Source organism: Rana temporaria, chromosome 11, assembly GCF_905171775.1.
Source record: "Rana temporaria chromosome 11, aRanTem1.1, whole genome shotgun sequence".
Classification (NCBI taxonomy): Eukaryota; Metazoa; Chordata; class Amphibia; order Anura; family Ranidae; genus Rana; species Rana temporaria.
The window spans coordinates 94876996-94893189 of record NC_053499.1 but is presented as its reverse complement, the minus strand read 5'-3'; the positions used below and the strand labels follow the sequence as shown (position 1 = coordinate 94893189).

Below are 16194 nucleotides of genomic sequence, written 5' to 3'. Positions count from 1 at the left end.
TGTGTTTGTCAAGGAGGGTTTAGAGGTAGCGCGATTTATATTTTTCTCTCATATTAATGAGAAGTCTGTACTGACAAGCGCTTTGGAATTTAGGGCTAAAACTTCACGGTGAGAAATTAACTAAAACTGGAGCAGCTATGTAAAGTAACCAATCTGCTTCCAGCTTAATTTTGTTTAGTCAAGCTTTGAAAATTTAAGCTAGAATTTAAGCTAGCTGATTTCCATGCACAGCTGCTCCAGGATTCTGGCTGCTCCAGTCTTTGGTAAATTCAACCTACTGTGCCATCATGGGCATAGCAGTGGCTTAGTGGTAAGCACTTCTGTCTTACAACATTAGGGCAATGGCCTGTGCTTGCGTGGGTTTCCTCCAGGTACGCCAGATGTATCAAACACTGCAAAAAACACGCTGGTAATCAATGGGCTGTTAAATTAGGGCAGATACTGGGTAACATAGGGGCTTAGTGGTTAGCATACCAACCACAACACTTGCTGCCTGGAATACTTGCTGTGCCTGAAAGTTTTTTTCAGACTCCAAATTATCCCTAGTATGTATGTGAATTAGGGACCTTAAATTGTAAACTTCTTAAGGACAGGGTTTAATGTGAATGCACTATATATGTAAATCGCTGCTTAAAGGGTTTGTTAACCTATATAACTAAAGCTCTGCCAGACTATTTAGAGCCTGGCAGAGCAAACTACCTTTCTTATAGAAAAACAAGCGTTGTAAAATAGTGATTTAGAGATGTCTTCAGGTTGGTCACACGATTAACTGCCACTGTACAGCTCTGCTGAATGGAGGGGCCGTGATCTCCCTCCGACGTCAGTCGGGGAGATCTCCTGACCGGCCTGAAGACAGCGCTACAAACGGTACTTACAGCGGTCCTTTTTCTAATAGAAAGGTGCTCTGTCAGGATATAATTGAGGGACTGGCAGTAAGGAAAGGAAAAAAAATAGATTACAAAATTTTACTAGGGGAAACAGACACAAGACAAGACAGACAAGCTGACATGCAGGGAGGGGGAGACGGGAGAGCAGAGGGAACAGCAGAGTATGACAGAGGACTGCAATTAGACCACGGTGATCAGGGCGGAGCGGCCATAATTTTCGTGGTCTAATTAGAGGGGATACAGGAAGTGATGCAGGTTAAAAGGAGCCCCACTAGAGGCCGAATTGCGCCGCTAAAATGACAGTAAAGCTGGGGTACAAATAGAAGCGCTTTACCGCCGACGCCCCCACCGTTCCAGCGTGAAAGGGGTCCAAGGTACCAGAAAATTTATATTTTTGGGCATTTTAGCCTGAAAAAGGCCTCCCATTCTCTACACTTGCAGGATGTTGGAAAAAGTCCTGCAAGCACCTTCGGGCGGTTTGGGATTGCTGCACCCCTGCCCACTGCAATGAATGGGCAGCTATTCCGAAGCGCCTGACAAAGCAAGTCGAAGTGCTGCAAAACGGGAGTTAACCCATATATTGGGGTTAAAGTCATCCCACCAACGGCCAAAAAAGCACCGCTAAAACTAGCAGCGCTTTACCGCAAATGCACGGATGGCCCCAGTGTGAAATGGGTCTAAACGACATATATGGGGTTCATAAAAAAAAAAAGAATTGAAAATTTGGCCATTCTACTTACCGCGGTTTTAACCCTTTTACGGCCGCTAGCGGGGGTTAAAAGCGCCCCACGAGTTCGAATAGCGCCATAAAACGACGGTAAAGCGTGCTAAAAATAGCGGCGCTTTACCCACCACCCAGTGTGAAGGGGTCCAAGGTACCTGAAAATTTATAATTTTTTGGGGGGTTAACACTTTAAATTGTCAGGGCTATACAAGTACCTGAAATAAAGGGACCAAAAAAAAAAACTACTTCTGGCACCCTCAACACCTACTTTTCTGTACAAGAATGTTTAAGACCCTGAGGCTGTTTTCAGGCATTTTTAGTCTCCCATTCTCTGCAATGGGTACTTTTCACACCCGGGCTGTATGCTTGCAGGATATTGGCAAAAGTCCTGCAAGCATCTTTGGGCTGTTTGGGATCGCTGCATCACTTGTAAAATCCATACAATATCCAAGTACAGTACATCCGGATCCCTGCAACCACGGTAATTCCTTAGCAGCCGTACCTGGACTTGATGCTATGGGCGTGGCCTCTAATGTTGCACTCGATCCAGCATGGGCGCCCACCTTGGCATTTGTTGCAAAGTTTAGTCAGCTGTAGGGTAGGGCTGCGCATCTTCACCGGTCTCACGATTCGATGCGATTACGATTATCAAGTCCACGATTCGATTCGATATCACGATGCATCATGATTGCAGCGCAAGTGCGCATTGCTCTCCCCCCAAAATACTAAAGGAGATGATCAGAGACTGCAGACATAGTACAGGAGATGATCAGAGACTGCAGACATAGTACAGGAGATGATCAGAGACTGCAGACATAGTACAGGAGATGATCAGAGACTGCAGACATAGTACAGGAGATGATCGAGACTGCCAGACATAGTACAGGAGATGATCAGAGACTGCAGACATAGTACAGGAGATGATCAGAGACTGCAGACATAGTACAGGAGAATGATCAGAGACTGCAGACATAGTACAGGAGATGATCAGAGACTGCAAACTAGTACAGGAGATGATCAGAGACTGCAAACATGCTACAGGAGATGATCAGAGACTGCAAACATGCTACAGGAGATGATCAGAGACTGCAAACATGCTACAGGAGATGATCAGAGACTGCAAACATGCTACAGATGATCAGAGACTGCAAACATGCTACAGGAGATGATCAGAGACTGCAAACATGCTACAGATGATCAGAGACTGCAAACATGCTACAGGAGATGATCAGAGACTGCAAACATGCTACAGATGATCAGAGACTGCAAACATGCTACAGGAGATGATCAGAGACTGCGGACATAGTACAGGAGATGGTCAGAGACTGCGGACATAGTACAGGAGATGGTCAGAGACTGCGGACATAGTACAGGAGATGGTCAGAGACTGCGGACATAGTACAGGAGATGGTCAGAGACTGCGGACATAGTACAGGAGATGGTCAGAGACTGCGGACATAGTACAGGAGATGGTCATGAGACTGCGGACATAGTACAGGAGATGGTCAGAGACTGCGGACATAGTACAGGAGATGGTCAGAGACTGCAGACATAGTACAGGAGATGGTCAGAGACTGCGGACATAGTACAGGAGATGGTCAGAGACTGCAGACATAGTACAGGAGATGATCAGAGACTGCAGACATGCTACAGGAGATGATCAGAGACTGCAGACATAGTACAGGAGATGATCAGAGACTGCAGACATAGTACAGGAGATGATCAGAGACTGCAGACATAGTACAAGGAGATGATCAGAGACTGCAGACATAGTACAGGAGATGATCAGAGACTGCAGACATAGTACAGGAGATGATCAGAGACCTGCAAACATAGTACAAGGAGATGATCAGAGACTGCAAACATGCTACAGGAGATGATCAGAGACTGCAAACATGCTACAGGAGATGATCAGAGACTGCAGACATGCTACAGGAGATGATCAGAGGACTGCAGACATAGTAACAGGAGATGGTCAGAGACTGCAGACATAGTACAGGAGATGGTCAGAGACTGCAGACATAGTACAGGAGATGATCAGAGACTGCAGACATGCTACAGGAGATGATCAGAGACTGCAAACATGCTACAGGAGATGATCAGAGACTGCAGACATAGTACAGGAGATGGTCAGAGACTGCGGACATAGTACAGGAGATGGTCAGAGACTGCGGACATAGTACAGGAGATGGTCAGAGACTGTGGACATAGTACAGGAGATGGTCTATATTTCTCCTCCATACATGACCAGTCCCTGCCTGCAGTGACAATGACTTATCACAGGTGACATCAGATTACCACTAGATGCACGTACCCCCCCTGTGTCCCCGAATCACAGCACCCCCCTCTTCCTCTGTACTTACATGCTGTTCTGCGCACAGAGGATGATTGGAGGCCTGAGTACTTTCACACTGGAGCAGTGCACTTGCAGGATGGTCTGAAAAGTCCTGCAAGCAGCATCTTTGTGGCAGTTTGGGATCGCTGCATACACCACTCCCAAACTGTCCGGCCCATTGAAAATAATGCAGCATGGCGGTTTTAACCCGATGGTAAAGCACAGTTAAAACTAGCATCGCTTTACTGCTACCACCCCAGTGTGAAAGTACCCTTAGGTATTAGATGTGCAAACAATAAGGGTGAGGAGCACATCCATACCTACAGAGAGTAATGGAAATATGGAGTTCAAAGTGAGCCTTGCTATTACCTGGAGGGATTGGCATGTAGGTGGTTAAAACAGGCAGGACATGTCATATAAACTCACTGCCTGTCAAATGCCTCTGAAAAGTGACCTGAGCATGGATCACTTTTCAGAGGAGTGGCAGTGCCTGCTGCTAGTGAATACAAGCCTTTGGGCTCACACTGGTGTGCTGCGGTTTGGCTGCAGTGCTGGTGGGTTTCCTTAGCTGCAGAACCTCAGACTTTTAGGTTGCACATTTTTGTTGCATTTTCTGAAAGTGTACCAAAGATGCAGCATGCAGGACATTCTGTGTCCTTTCAGAACATGCAGTAAAAATGTGAAACCTCTATGGAGCCAGGGGCAACATGCAGGAAGACTGCCAGTACACCAACCCTGCAGACAAACAGCAGCATGTCAGTGTGAGCCCACTTCACAACACCTAGGAGGGCATGGTAGTGACACAGGCTGCTAGAAAAAAAAAATAATAATCTTTAGCTGCAGAGAGGGAGGAGAAGTTCACTTACTTGGCTAGTCCCAGCCTCCAGGAGTCTCGCTGGATTTGAACAGACTGCTCAGATTGAACTTTCCCGCCCACACATCCTCTCTGTACAACACAGGCTGAAGCTGCCCGGAGTGTGGGCGGGCAAACAGAGAAGATCCAGCTTCTGCCAGCCATTTGTGTGGAGGAAGGAGGGGCTGGGCGGGGCTGTGCTGTGCTCTGTAACACAGACTGTCAGCTCAGCCCCCTGGTAGAGAAAACATCGCTGGCTCACTGGATGGAACTGAGAGAAGGTAACATCGAACGGAGCTCTCTCCCGGGAGGGACGGGGCTAGGCATCGATTATCAGGACCGCATGCATCGGTGCCACCCGAATCGCGATGCAGCGATTAAATTTGACACCCCTACTGTAGGGTGCTATAAAGTGGACCAGAAAGACAAGGACACTGTATTTTGGACTGTTGCTGGTATAAACGAGGCTGTGTTTGGAAAGTATGCATAGTGCAAACTATTCAAACTTGGTACTAACATTCAACCACTCAGAGCTCAGTCTCGTGTGAACGACTGTTAATTGGCATCACCGATTGTATACTTTAATGCCACTTTCAATTAGAGCCCTTATAAAATGGTACTCAAGTGCTTACACCTGCCCTTTCACCACAAGGATTTGCTACAGGACAGTCTACAACTTGGTTATGACATACAAGGGAATATCCTTACTTGTAACTATGATGGAGACCAGGTGAATTTACCGTGTTTACACTAGGCAAAATAAGATTTCCATGAGTGGGGAGTCTTGAGAAAGCAGATTTGGCTTGCTGGGAAGAGACCAGTAAATGTCTTGTCTGTGTGCCAGGTTCGTCTGAGAAAGTTTGGTGCAATTAGAATCAGTCCCTCTTGCTCTATTTTGTGTAGCAAGTGAGGCAAAACACACACTCAAGGTATAATCTAGTCTAGTGCAAAAAATAGGATTTTTGTACTCACCGTAAAATCCTTTCCTCTCAAGTTCATTGACGGACACAGCACTTTCAATCTTGACCTTATGATTAGATCGCCTCCTTCAGGAGAGGACTAGGGAGAACATGTAAAAACAGAAAAAACTGCCAAGTACCGCCTATAACCCCTCACACTGCATCCAGCAGCTCAGTTTGTCAAAAAGCAATACAAATATAAAAAAAAAGGAGGGGTGGGTGCTGTGTCTGTCAACCAACTTCAGAGAAAAGGATTGTACGGTGGAGTACAAAAATCCTATTTTCTCTTTCGTTCATTGGCGGACACAGCACTTTCAATCTTGACCTTAGGGACGTCCCCAAGCAGTGTAAAAAAAACAAGGGGTGGAAACAGCAACAAAGAACTCCACCCATAACAACCAGAGCTCCTCAACGGAGGAGTTGTAAACCTTAAAACAGCCGCCTGCAAAACCTTGCGCTCACATCAACCTTGTAAAATTTGGTGAACGGATGACCAGGTCGCCGCCTTACACACCTGGGAAACGGACGCTTCAAAGCCCAGAAGGCACCAATTGCCCTGGTCGAATGTGCTTTGACAGGAAAGGGAGGCACCCGCCGTTTTATGGCATAAGCCTGGATCACAATCTGTCAAATCCACCGAGAAATGGCGGCCAACGAGACCACCAGGACCCTCTTTGGACCAGCTACCAAAACAGGGAATCCAACCTCCGAAACGGAGCCGTAGCCGACAGAAACACCCTCAGAGCCTGGACCACGTCCAAGGAATGCAAAGTAACCTCTTTAGGATACGACGGCCGAGGATACAAGGATGGAAGCGCAATGTCCCCATTTAGATGAAACGCTGAAACAACTTTTGGGAAAAACGAAGGCTGCGGGCGTAGCACCGTCTTATCCTTGTGGAGGATCAAGTAGGGAGACTTGCAAGACGTGGCCACAAACTCAGAAACCCTCCTGGCAGATGTAATCGCCACCAGAAAGGCTATTTTCTGAGAGCGCCAATAGGGGGGATTTTCCTAATGTTCTCAAAACAGCGTTTTCTGAACTACCGAGAGAACCAGAATTAAATCCCACGAGGCAGCGGTGGCCGAAACGAAGGGGCCACATGTCTAACCCCTTGCACAAACGTACTCACCAATGAATGAGCCACCAGGGGTCGCTAAAAAAAATGGACGATATCTGCCCCTTAATGGTGCTTAAGGCAAGTGTTTTTGATTGATTGATTGATTTTTGAGCTTAATTAGGCGCCAAATGCCCACTGTGAAGTGAGCGTCTAAGCGCCGCTGGTGAGATGTAACTTTGAATCAATCCGTGGTGAAGAAGAGAGAGAAAAGAGAAGAGAGGGCGGTGAGAGGAAAGGGTATCCAGCCCTTAGGGGAGCAAGAGGAAAGAGCCGTGAAGTGTATGAGAAAAAATATAAAAGAAAAAAGGAACAGTGGGGATAATAGAGGAGGGGTAGAAGACATCATAGTTATTAGAGAGGCAAGTGGCCCCTTCAATGAGGGGGCGGACTGTGAGAGGGAAAATAATATAAATTTATCCATAGGCCTGGACGAACAGCTCCGTCTTTAGTTTTTTTCTGAAGAGGAGCAGGTTAGGTGTCATCTTAAGTTGATCCACTCCACGCTGCAAAAATAGCAGGATCCTGGAAACCCAATATGTACGCGGACGCCACCCCATCTCCTCACACAGATGTAGACTTTCCAAGTGCGATGATAAATCTTCAGAGAAGATGACTTCCGCTCCCTCAGCATGGTTGACATCACCGAATCCGATAGACCTCGGTCCCTCAGCACCTGGCTTTCAACAGCCTTGCCGTTAAAGCCAGCGACTGTAAAGCAAAATTAAGTATAGGACCTTGTGGCAGAGGGTCCTCTCGCATCGGCAGTCGCCAAGGAACATCCGCCACCATCCGAACTATGTCGGCGTACCAGGGACGCCAAGGCCAATCTGGGGCAATTAGAATCACCGGAATGGCCCTCGGCCTCAACTCTGCGAAGCAGACAAGGGAGAAGTTTTAGCGTGGGGGGGGCATAAATCAGCAGATAATGCCCCCATGGCGCTACCAACGCGTCTGCCCAAGGATCTTTGGACCTGGCCAGAAACCTTAATACCTTCCGATTGAGTCAAGAACCCAGGAGATCCACGTCTGGCGTGCCCCATCTCAGGCAAAGGAGTTGAAATACATCCGGATGTAGCGACCATTCCCTTTGGTCCAGCATCTGACAACTTAGGTAGTATGCTTGCCAGTTTTCTATGCCCGGAATGTACACGACCGATAGAGCCAGCACGCGTTGCACCTCCAATGCTGTACCTGAACTCCTCGCTCCTCCTTGATGGATGACATACGCCACCGCAGTGCCGTTGTCTGACTGGACCCTGAATGGGCATCCCTGCAGCCTCTGTGACCATGTGGAGAGGCAACGCCTGATAACCCGAAGTTCCAGCACATTGATCGGCAGGCAGGATTTTTCCTGCGTCCAGCAACCCTGTGCCAATTGGACGCCTCAAACTCCCCCTCAACCAGTCAGGCTGGCGTCAGTCGTGATCACCGTCAAATGAGAAGGAAGGAACGACCTCCCGGACTGAAGGGTCGGAGACCTCAGCCACCAGACCAGGGATTCCCCGACTAGGAGGCTCACCCGAATCCGACAATCCAGAGACAATGGAGACTTGTCCCATTTGGACAGAATCTTTCTTTGCAAGACTCAGTGTGGAATTGAGCATACAGTACCGCCTCGAAAGTGGCCACCATGAGACCCAGGACTCGCATTCAAAAGCACAGTGACAACCACCTGCGAGATGCCAACAGCTTCACTGCAGCCTGAAGAGTCTGCAGCTCATCTGAAGGGAGAAAAACTCTCGCCTCTGAGGAGTCCAGGCGTTGAGTCTGCACCAACACCGACTTCTGGAGGTTCAGTACCCAACCAAACTCCCGAAGAGTCTGACTGGCGATCGCCACATCCTCCCCTAATTCTGAGGCTGCTCTCAGGAGGTCGTCCAGGTATCCCACGATCGCGATCCCTCGTTGCCTCAGCAAAGCCAGAATCGGGGCGAGCACCTTTGTGAAAACCCTTGGACCCGACGTCAGGCAGAGGCCGAAGAAGAGCTACAAATTGTAGTGGCTTGGTTTCCGCCCGCAAATCGCAGAAACTTCTGATGCCCGAACGGCATATGGGGACATGCACGTATGCGTCCTTGATGTCCAAGGATGCCAGAAACCCGGATAAAGTGCAGCAACCACAGAGCGAACCGTATTCCATCCTAAACCTTTGTACTTTTAGGGCTTTGAGATCCAGAATCGGACGGACCCCATCCTTCTTTGGGACAACAGATTGGAGTAGAATCTCTGAAACCTTTCCGGTGACGGCACAGGTACTATCACCGCCTCAGCAGGTCTTACACTGCCCCAAGCAGGGCGTCCAGACACACCGGAAAAATATGAAGGTTGGAGGGAAAGAAACTTGTTTGGCGGACAAGAAAGAAACTATCTTGTATGCCGATGACACCACTCCGCAAACTCACTGGTCGGCAAGGAGGGAGGTCCATCGAAGACGACCCCCCCCCCCCCCCCGAGAGTCGGGCAGGGGCAAACCTTCACGCAGCCGTAGATTTGCTGCAAAACCAGGGGACGCTTCTGTCCCTCAGCGGGCATCTTATCGGCCTGGGCACACTTACCTGCGGACCCGGGCGGACAAAAAAAACGCTTCTGAGCAGAAAAGGAGGGCCCTGGGCCTACGGCGTGGCTCCTTAACTCTTGTGGATTGTGGAAGCAACGTTCTCTTACCCTCAGTAACATTCTTAATAATGTCATCCAGCGAGGCTCCAAATAGCCTCTCCCGCTGGAAGGGCAAATCTGCCTTCTTTAGATGCCTGGTCCGCAGACCAGCATTTAAGCCAAATCAGGCGACAGAGCACCACAGCAGATACTGAGGTTCTAGAAAGCAAAGGAGCCGTATCCACGGCCGCATCGCAGACATACTTAAGGCCATGCACCAAATGGCCTACCAGTGCCACGCAGACCGGGGAATCCTGTTCCTTTTCCAGCCCTCGGTGCAACAATTTAGCCCATTCAGTAAGTGTCTGACACCAGGGGTGTGGCCAATACTGGCCGCAATGCTGACTGACCCCACCACCGTGAACATGGACCGGACGACCGCCTAGGCCCTTTTATCGGTGGGGTCCTTAAAAGCCAGGGTACCCTCTACCAGGATCGTTACCTTATTTAACCTGGAGACCGGCGGGTCCACAATCGGCGGAGATGTCAATTTCTTCAGGAAACTCTCCTCAAAAGGGGTTACGTACCGCATGCGTTTTGGGACCGAAAAGGTCTGTTGCCATTCCTATTCTTTGTAAACTTATCAAAATAAGATGGGTAGGGAAACACCTTAGCCGCACGGGCCGGCTTGTGAGACCCAAAAGGGACCGAGACCTCTGTAGATGCCCCGGCCGTATCCTCCATCTTTAGGGTATCCTGCACTGTTGTGATAAGTGCTCCTACAAGCACCTTTTCTTGCACTGACCCGGATACAGAGTCATCCTCACTGTCCTGGTCCGCATCCTCTGAAACGTCAGAACAGGGGCCGTGTGCCACAGCAAGGCCCGAGTCTGAATCAGCTTTCCCCAGAAGACGGTGGGGGGCGTTTACCCCCCCTTGCGCCCGCAAGCCGCTTCCACTGTGTCAGTCACGACGTGTTCTGTGTAATTTGCGCCGTTCCAGACAAACCGTCCCAGCGCTAGAGGTAAAACTGAAACCACAATAAAATTGCCGGCTCAGGAAAGCCTGCGTGCTCTGGGAAAATAACCGCCGGCATTTTCTGACTGAAACTACTAAAGTGGTTGTTAACCCGATTGCCCCCAATGAATCGGGCACACAGTACATGGTTCCCTATGCATTGCAGCATCATTTTTTTCATTAGCCTTTTTAGCTGTGTCGCTTGTCCTATTTCGTCTCTATATCCAAGCCGAGGGAGCCGAGTAGAAGGGGCAGAGATTTCTGACGTATGCACGATATGCCAGAAGAGAAATCTCTTATCTTCCTGCCTGTGGCCGTCAATACAGTGTGTACGAGGGAAGAGGGGAGAGGCGGAGAGGGGCGCGGCTGGGAGTACTGTAGGAGATCGGCTTTCTCACTTGACAGGAAGTGGGAGGAGGGGGGGGGAGCTGAAAACAGGCAGAGAGGAGACATGCCGATGACGCAGATACGCATTTAGATTTAGACCATAGTATCTTGGCTCAGCAGCCATAATTGTGGTCTGTTCTCAGGGGGGAAGCCAGGAGATGGCAGAATTAAACAGATAAACAGATATTGTAAGAAATGCAGAGAAGTAATCCAAAAAGGAAAAAGATTTCCTACTCGCCAGAACAATATGACCTTTTTAACCAGTTCCCGACCCCCGCATGTACATATACGTCCACAATATGGCACGTACAGGCACATGGGCGTACATGTACGTCCTTGCCTATTAGCGGGTGGGGGGTCCGATCGGGACCCCCCCGCTACATGCGGAGGTCGGGTTCGCTCGGGGAGCGATCCGGGACCACGGCGCGGCTATTTGTTTATAGCCGCTCCGTCGCGATCGCTCCCCGGAGCTGAAGAACGGGGAGAGCCGTATGTAAACACGGCTTCCCCGTGCTTCACTATGGCGGCGCATCGATCGCGTCATTCCCTTTATAGGGAAGACACGATCGATGATGTCATTCCTACAGCCACACCCCCCCTACAGTTGTAAACACATACTAGGTGCACCCTAACTCCTACAGCGCCACCTGTGGTTAACTCCCAAACTGCAACTGTCATTTCACAATAAGAATGCAATTTAAATGCATTTTTTGCTGTGAAATGACAATGGTCCCAAAATGTGTCAAAATTGTCCGAAGTGTCCGCCATAATGTCGCAGTCACGAAAAAAATTGCTGATCGCCGCCATTAGTAGTAAAAAAAAAAAAAATTATAAAAAATGCAATAAAACTATCCCCTATTTTGTAAACGCTATAAATTTTGCGCAAACCAATCGATAAACGCTTGAGATTTTTTTTACTAAAAATAGGTAGAAGAATACGTATCGGCCTAAACTGAGGAAAAAAAATGTTTTTATATATGTTTTTGGGGGATACTTATTACAGCAAAAAGTAAAAAATATTGAATTTTTTTCAAAATTGTCGCTCTATTTTGTTTATAGCGCAAAAACTAAAAAACCGCAGATGTGATCAAATACCACCAAAAGAAAGCTCTATTTGTGGGGGGAAAAAGGACGCCAATTTTGTTGGGAGCCACGTCGCACGACCGCGCAATTGTCTGTTAAAGCGACGCAGTCCCGAACTGTAAAAACCACCTTGGGTCTTTAGGCTGCATATTGGTCCGGGGCTTAACTGGTTAAAGTCACTCAGGCCTTCCCGTCATTTCCGGGTCCCGAACTTCCGGTTTCATCTCCACACGGCAGTGGAGCGCATGGCAACCTACACGTGCAAGCCAGGTGGTCTATGGTTCCTGCGGCCTATCTTCCGTGCCGGAAGAAGGCACTCGCAAATGTAAGCAGGCATTCTGTGATTTTATGTATTTTAATAAACAACTAGAAAAGATACAATTTCTGGGGAAATTGTGCGGCGTGGTCTTGCCTCCACCAATACTCCTGACTGGAGACGGTGCCCCTGGAGATGTAAATGTGATCCAACAGTGTGTCGAGCCAGTTCGGTCCATTGCCCCATCAAAAACTGCTCCATTAAAAACTACCCCATCAAAACTGCACCATCCTATTTGCCCCATCAAAAACTGGTTGCTATGGAGGGTTCCTATGGACTGGTTGCGATGGACGGTTGCTCTGGATTGATTGCTATGGACTGGTTGGTATTGACGGTTGCTCTGGATTGGTTGCTCTGGAATGGTTGCTATGGACTGGTTGCTATGGAGTGGTTGCTATGGAGTGGTTGCTATGGAGTGGTTGCTATGGAGTGGTTGCTATGGAGTGGTTGCTATGGACAGTTGCTATGGAGTGGTTGCTATGGAGTGGTTGCTATGGAGTGGTTGCTAGAGACTGGTTGCTATGGACGGTTGCTATGGACTGGTTGCTATGGACCGGTTCCTATGGACCGGTTGCTATGGACCGGTTGCTATGGACCGGTTGCTATGGACCGGTTGCTATGGACCGGTTGCTATGGACCGGTTGCTAGGGACCGGTTGCTATGGTCCGGTTCCTATGGACCGGTTCCTATGGACCGGTTCCTATGGACCGGTTGCTATGGACCGGTTGCTATGGACCGGTTGCTATGGACCGGTTGCTATGGACCGGTTGCTATGGACCGGTTGCTATGGACCGGTTGCTATGGACCGGTTGCTATGGACTGGTTGCTATGGACTGGTTGCTATGGACTGGTTGCTATGGACTGGTTGCTATGTATGGTTGCTATATGCAGAGCATGCAGAAGTTACATAGAAACCAAAAAAACTGAGCCATATCACCTCACAGTGTGTGGGAGGAGCTATAGAAAGCCCTCACAGATGTGTGTATGAAGATTTTACCTCAGCGTCTCCTAGGAAACCAATGTAAAACATATGCAACACACTCGAGTCTCAAACTGGCGGCCCTCCAGCTGTTGCAAAACTACAAGTCCAATGAGGCATTCCAAGAATGACAGTTACCAGCATGACTCCCACAGGCAGAGGCATGATGGGACTTGTAGTTTTACAACAGCTGGAGGGCCACCAGTTTGAGACCCTTGCAAGCAGAGGAAAGTTCCCTCAGCCTTGTGTGGGAGGAGCCAACTCACCTCACAACTGTTTGTGAGGTGTTATTAAACTCCTCAGCGTCTGCTAGGAAACCAATTGTTTGGTTTGCAGGCTCTGTAAACACAGCAGAAATTGAGGAATTTTTTTTTAATACTTGTCCTTCAAATTAAGGTATTTACCTCACAGAAAACACCTCACAACTACCTCACAGCTGTGTGGGAGGAGCTATAGAATCCCCTTACAGCTGTGCGTGAGGAGTTTTTATTACCTCAGCGTCTCCTAGGAAACCAATGTAAACATAAGCATGCAGCCTCTAAGCAGAGACTCAGATCCTGGATTTTTCTTAAATACTTGTCCTATTCAAATGGTTGTATTTTAAAAACTATGAATCGTACAGCGAATATCTTTATATTTTACGAATCACAAGACCCAGACCTACATTTTGATGTATAGTATGTCTCTGAAATAATAAAATTGAAGGCACAGTCGCAGTTTACAAATTCCAAAGATGATTTTAGTTTTCTAAACTTTGACCTCCATTGACTTCCATTGAAATAATGGATGACGTAGGTTGCAAACAAATTATCATATTGTGAAAACGGTTTGATCAATCACTTAGCCGTGAACACGTGTGGAGGCAGCAGGGATAGCTGAACGTTTTGATATAAGATTTGTGTAGGTCGGCTTGAAAATGAGGGTGTGGTCGCAGTTTGCAAATCATGTAATGATTTTTCATTTTTAGAAATCCCACACTCTACCGCTCCCCATTCATTCCTACGGGAAAATTTTGCCGCAAAAATTACAATATTTCGCGAAAGATTCGGCGAAATTTTCCACACAGTAATAGCCCACCGATCGGGAACAATCCGCACGATTCGATATATTACTCGTCTATGTAGTGTAAAAACTGTGGGAGGAGTTAGGGGGGCAAATTTGGCTATAAGAATAATAATAATATATATGTGAGATAACAATAAGTGCTCTTGCTATGCAAGACCACTTAATTTTACACTATGGTTCCATCATTCTCTTATTTCTAATGGGATACCATGGTGGAGGAGGATGATATATACACACTTTAAATCTTTTGATATATGTCCATTGACATTCAAGTCTAAAGATGCCACCTACTAAGGTTCTAGTGAGTAAGAAATCTTAACCAAGCACATCCGGTGTATTCTGCAGAGATTTTATCACTGAAGAATTTATGGACTTTTAAAAAGGACTGGTTTATTATCTTATTAAACGTATTTTGAGGTAGTTATGTTAAAGATTGGTGTGAAGAAGAGGAAAGAAAAAAAAAAAGGAAAAAGAGCGAGGAAAAAGCGCGAGAAAGAAAGAGAAAGAGAGAAAGAGAGAAAGAGAGAAAGAAAGAGAAAAAGAATAAGCTATGTATCGACACCCACAGCGGTTTGCAGAGGGCAGTATTTATTGCCTGCGATCTGTTTTTTTAGCCCTGTATGGGGGTGACTCCTGTCCATTCATAAACTGAAGCACAGTTTACGATGCTCAGTGACCGTTATGAAAGGACAGTCCGTGATTTACCCTTGTCCTGACTGATACAAAAGTTGGGGGCATTACAATCACAGATCTCCTGTATTCATTTCAATGAAAAAAAAAAACTTTTCCACCTCAAAACCCTTTTTAAACTGGGGCTGCTGGACACGAACCCTCATTAGCAATGAATAAGGGCAGATTCTAAACTTTTAACCCTTTGTTAGGACAGACAATGTCCAAATCTAGTTTACAGCCGATAATGCAGTGTTCAGACAAGGTCAAAAATTACTCCACAGCACTGTCTTAAACATTACAAAGCAGGGACAGCATGCAAGGTTTTTTTTGTGCTATGTTAAATAAGTCACAAATATTGGTGGTGTTAATCCAATTTGGTTACAAAAGTGGAAATACACTTTAAAAGGGATAACACATGGGTAAATGTGATTTTATTACAGAGATGCACTTAGTTTATTTTGCTTTGACATACACTTTCATTATGTTTTAGGAGTCCATAAAAACACATTTTAATTAGGAATGTATGCAGAAAGTTTATCAGTTCTTGTATTCAGGAGTATATAAGCAATCATTTTAAAGTGGTAGTAAACTCTGTACTACCACTTTAACCTACAGGTAAGCCTATAATAAGGTTTACCTGTAGGTATAAAGAATATGTCCTAAACCTGTAAGGTTTAGGAGATATTCCCCCCGCAATGCGCCTCTGACTGCAGTGGCCCATGCGCAGCGGGGATCCTCGGCTAAAGGGCCGGCATGCGCGGAAGTGATGACATCGCCGCTCCAGCCAATCACAGGGCTGGAGCGGCTATACCCGGAAGACACGCCGACGAAAGAGGACATCTCCCTCGGCGTGGACCAGGTAAGTTCCTCTCACCTCGTTCCAAGGTAAGTATTTCATAATCAGGTAGTATGCGGTGCATACTAGCCGATTATGGCTTTCGCTTTTCAGGTTTAAAAAAATAAATAAAAAATGACAGCGGGTATACAACCGCTTTAAGCAAAAGAGACTTTCCAGCAAACAGGCCATCTTGTGCAGTCTCAAACGGTTGCAAAAGCATACCCAGTTTGCCACAGATCAGGCAGGCCAACCACCAGCAGCATAGTTAAAGGCGATGCACTAGGGCCAGGACTTATTCATTGCTATGGTGATGGACGGCTCACCTACTACAGGAAAAGGAATGGTAACAGCTTTGTTATAGCAG

General features: G+C 47.3%; 1 protein-coding gene across 3 annotated transcripts in view; it reads right to left on the bottom strand.

Annotated features, from left to right (window-relative positions):
- SF1 (splicing factor 1) overlaps positions 1–16194 on the bottom strand; it is a 241936-nt gene that overhangs the window by 112804 nt on the left and 112938 nt on the right. The gene's annotated exons all lie outside the window — the stretch shown is intronic.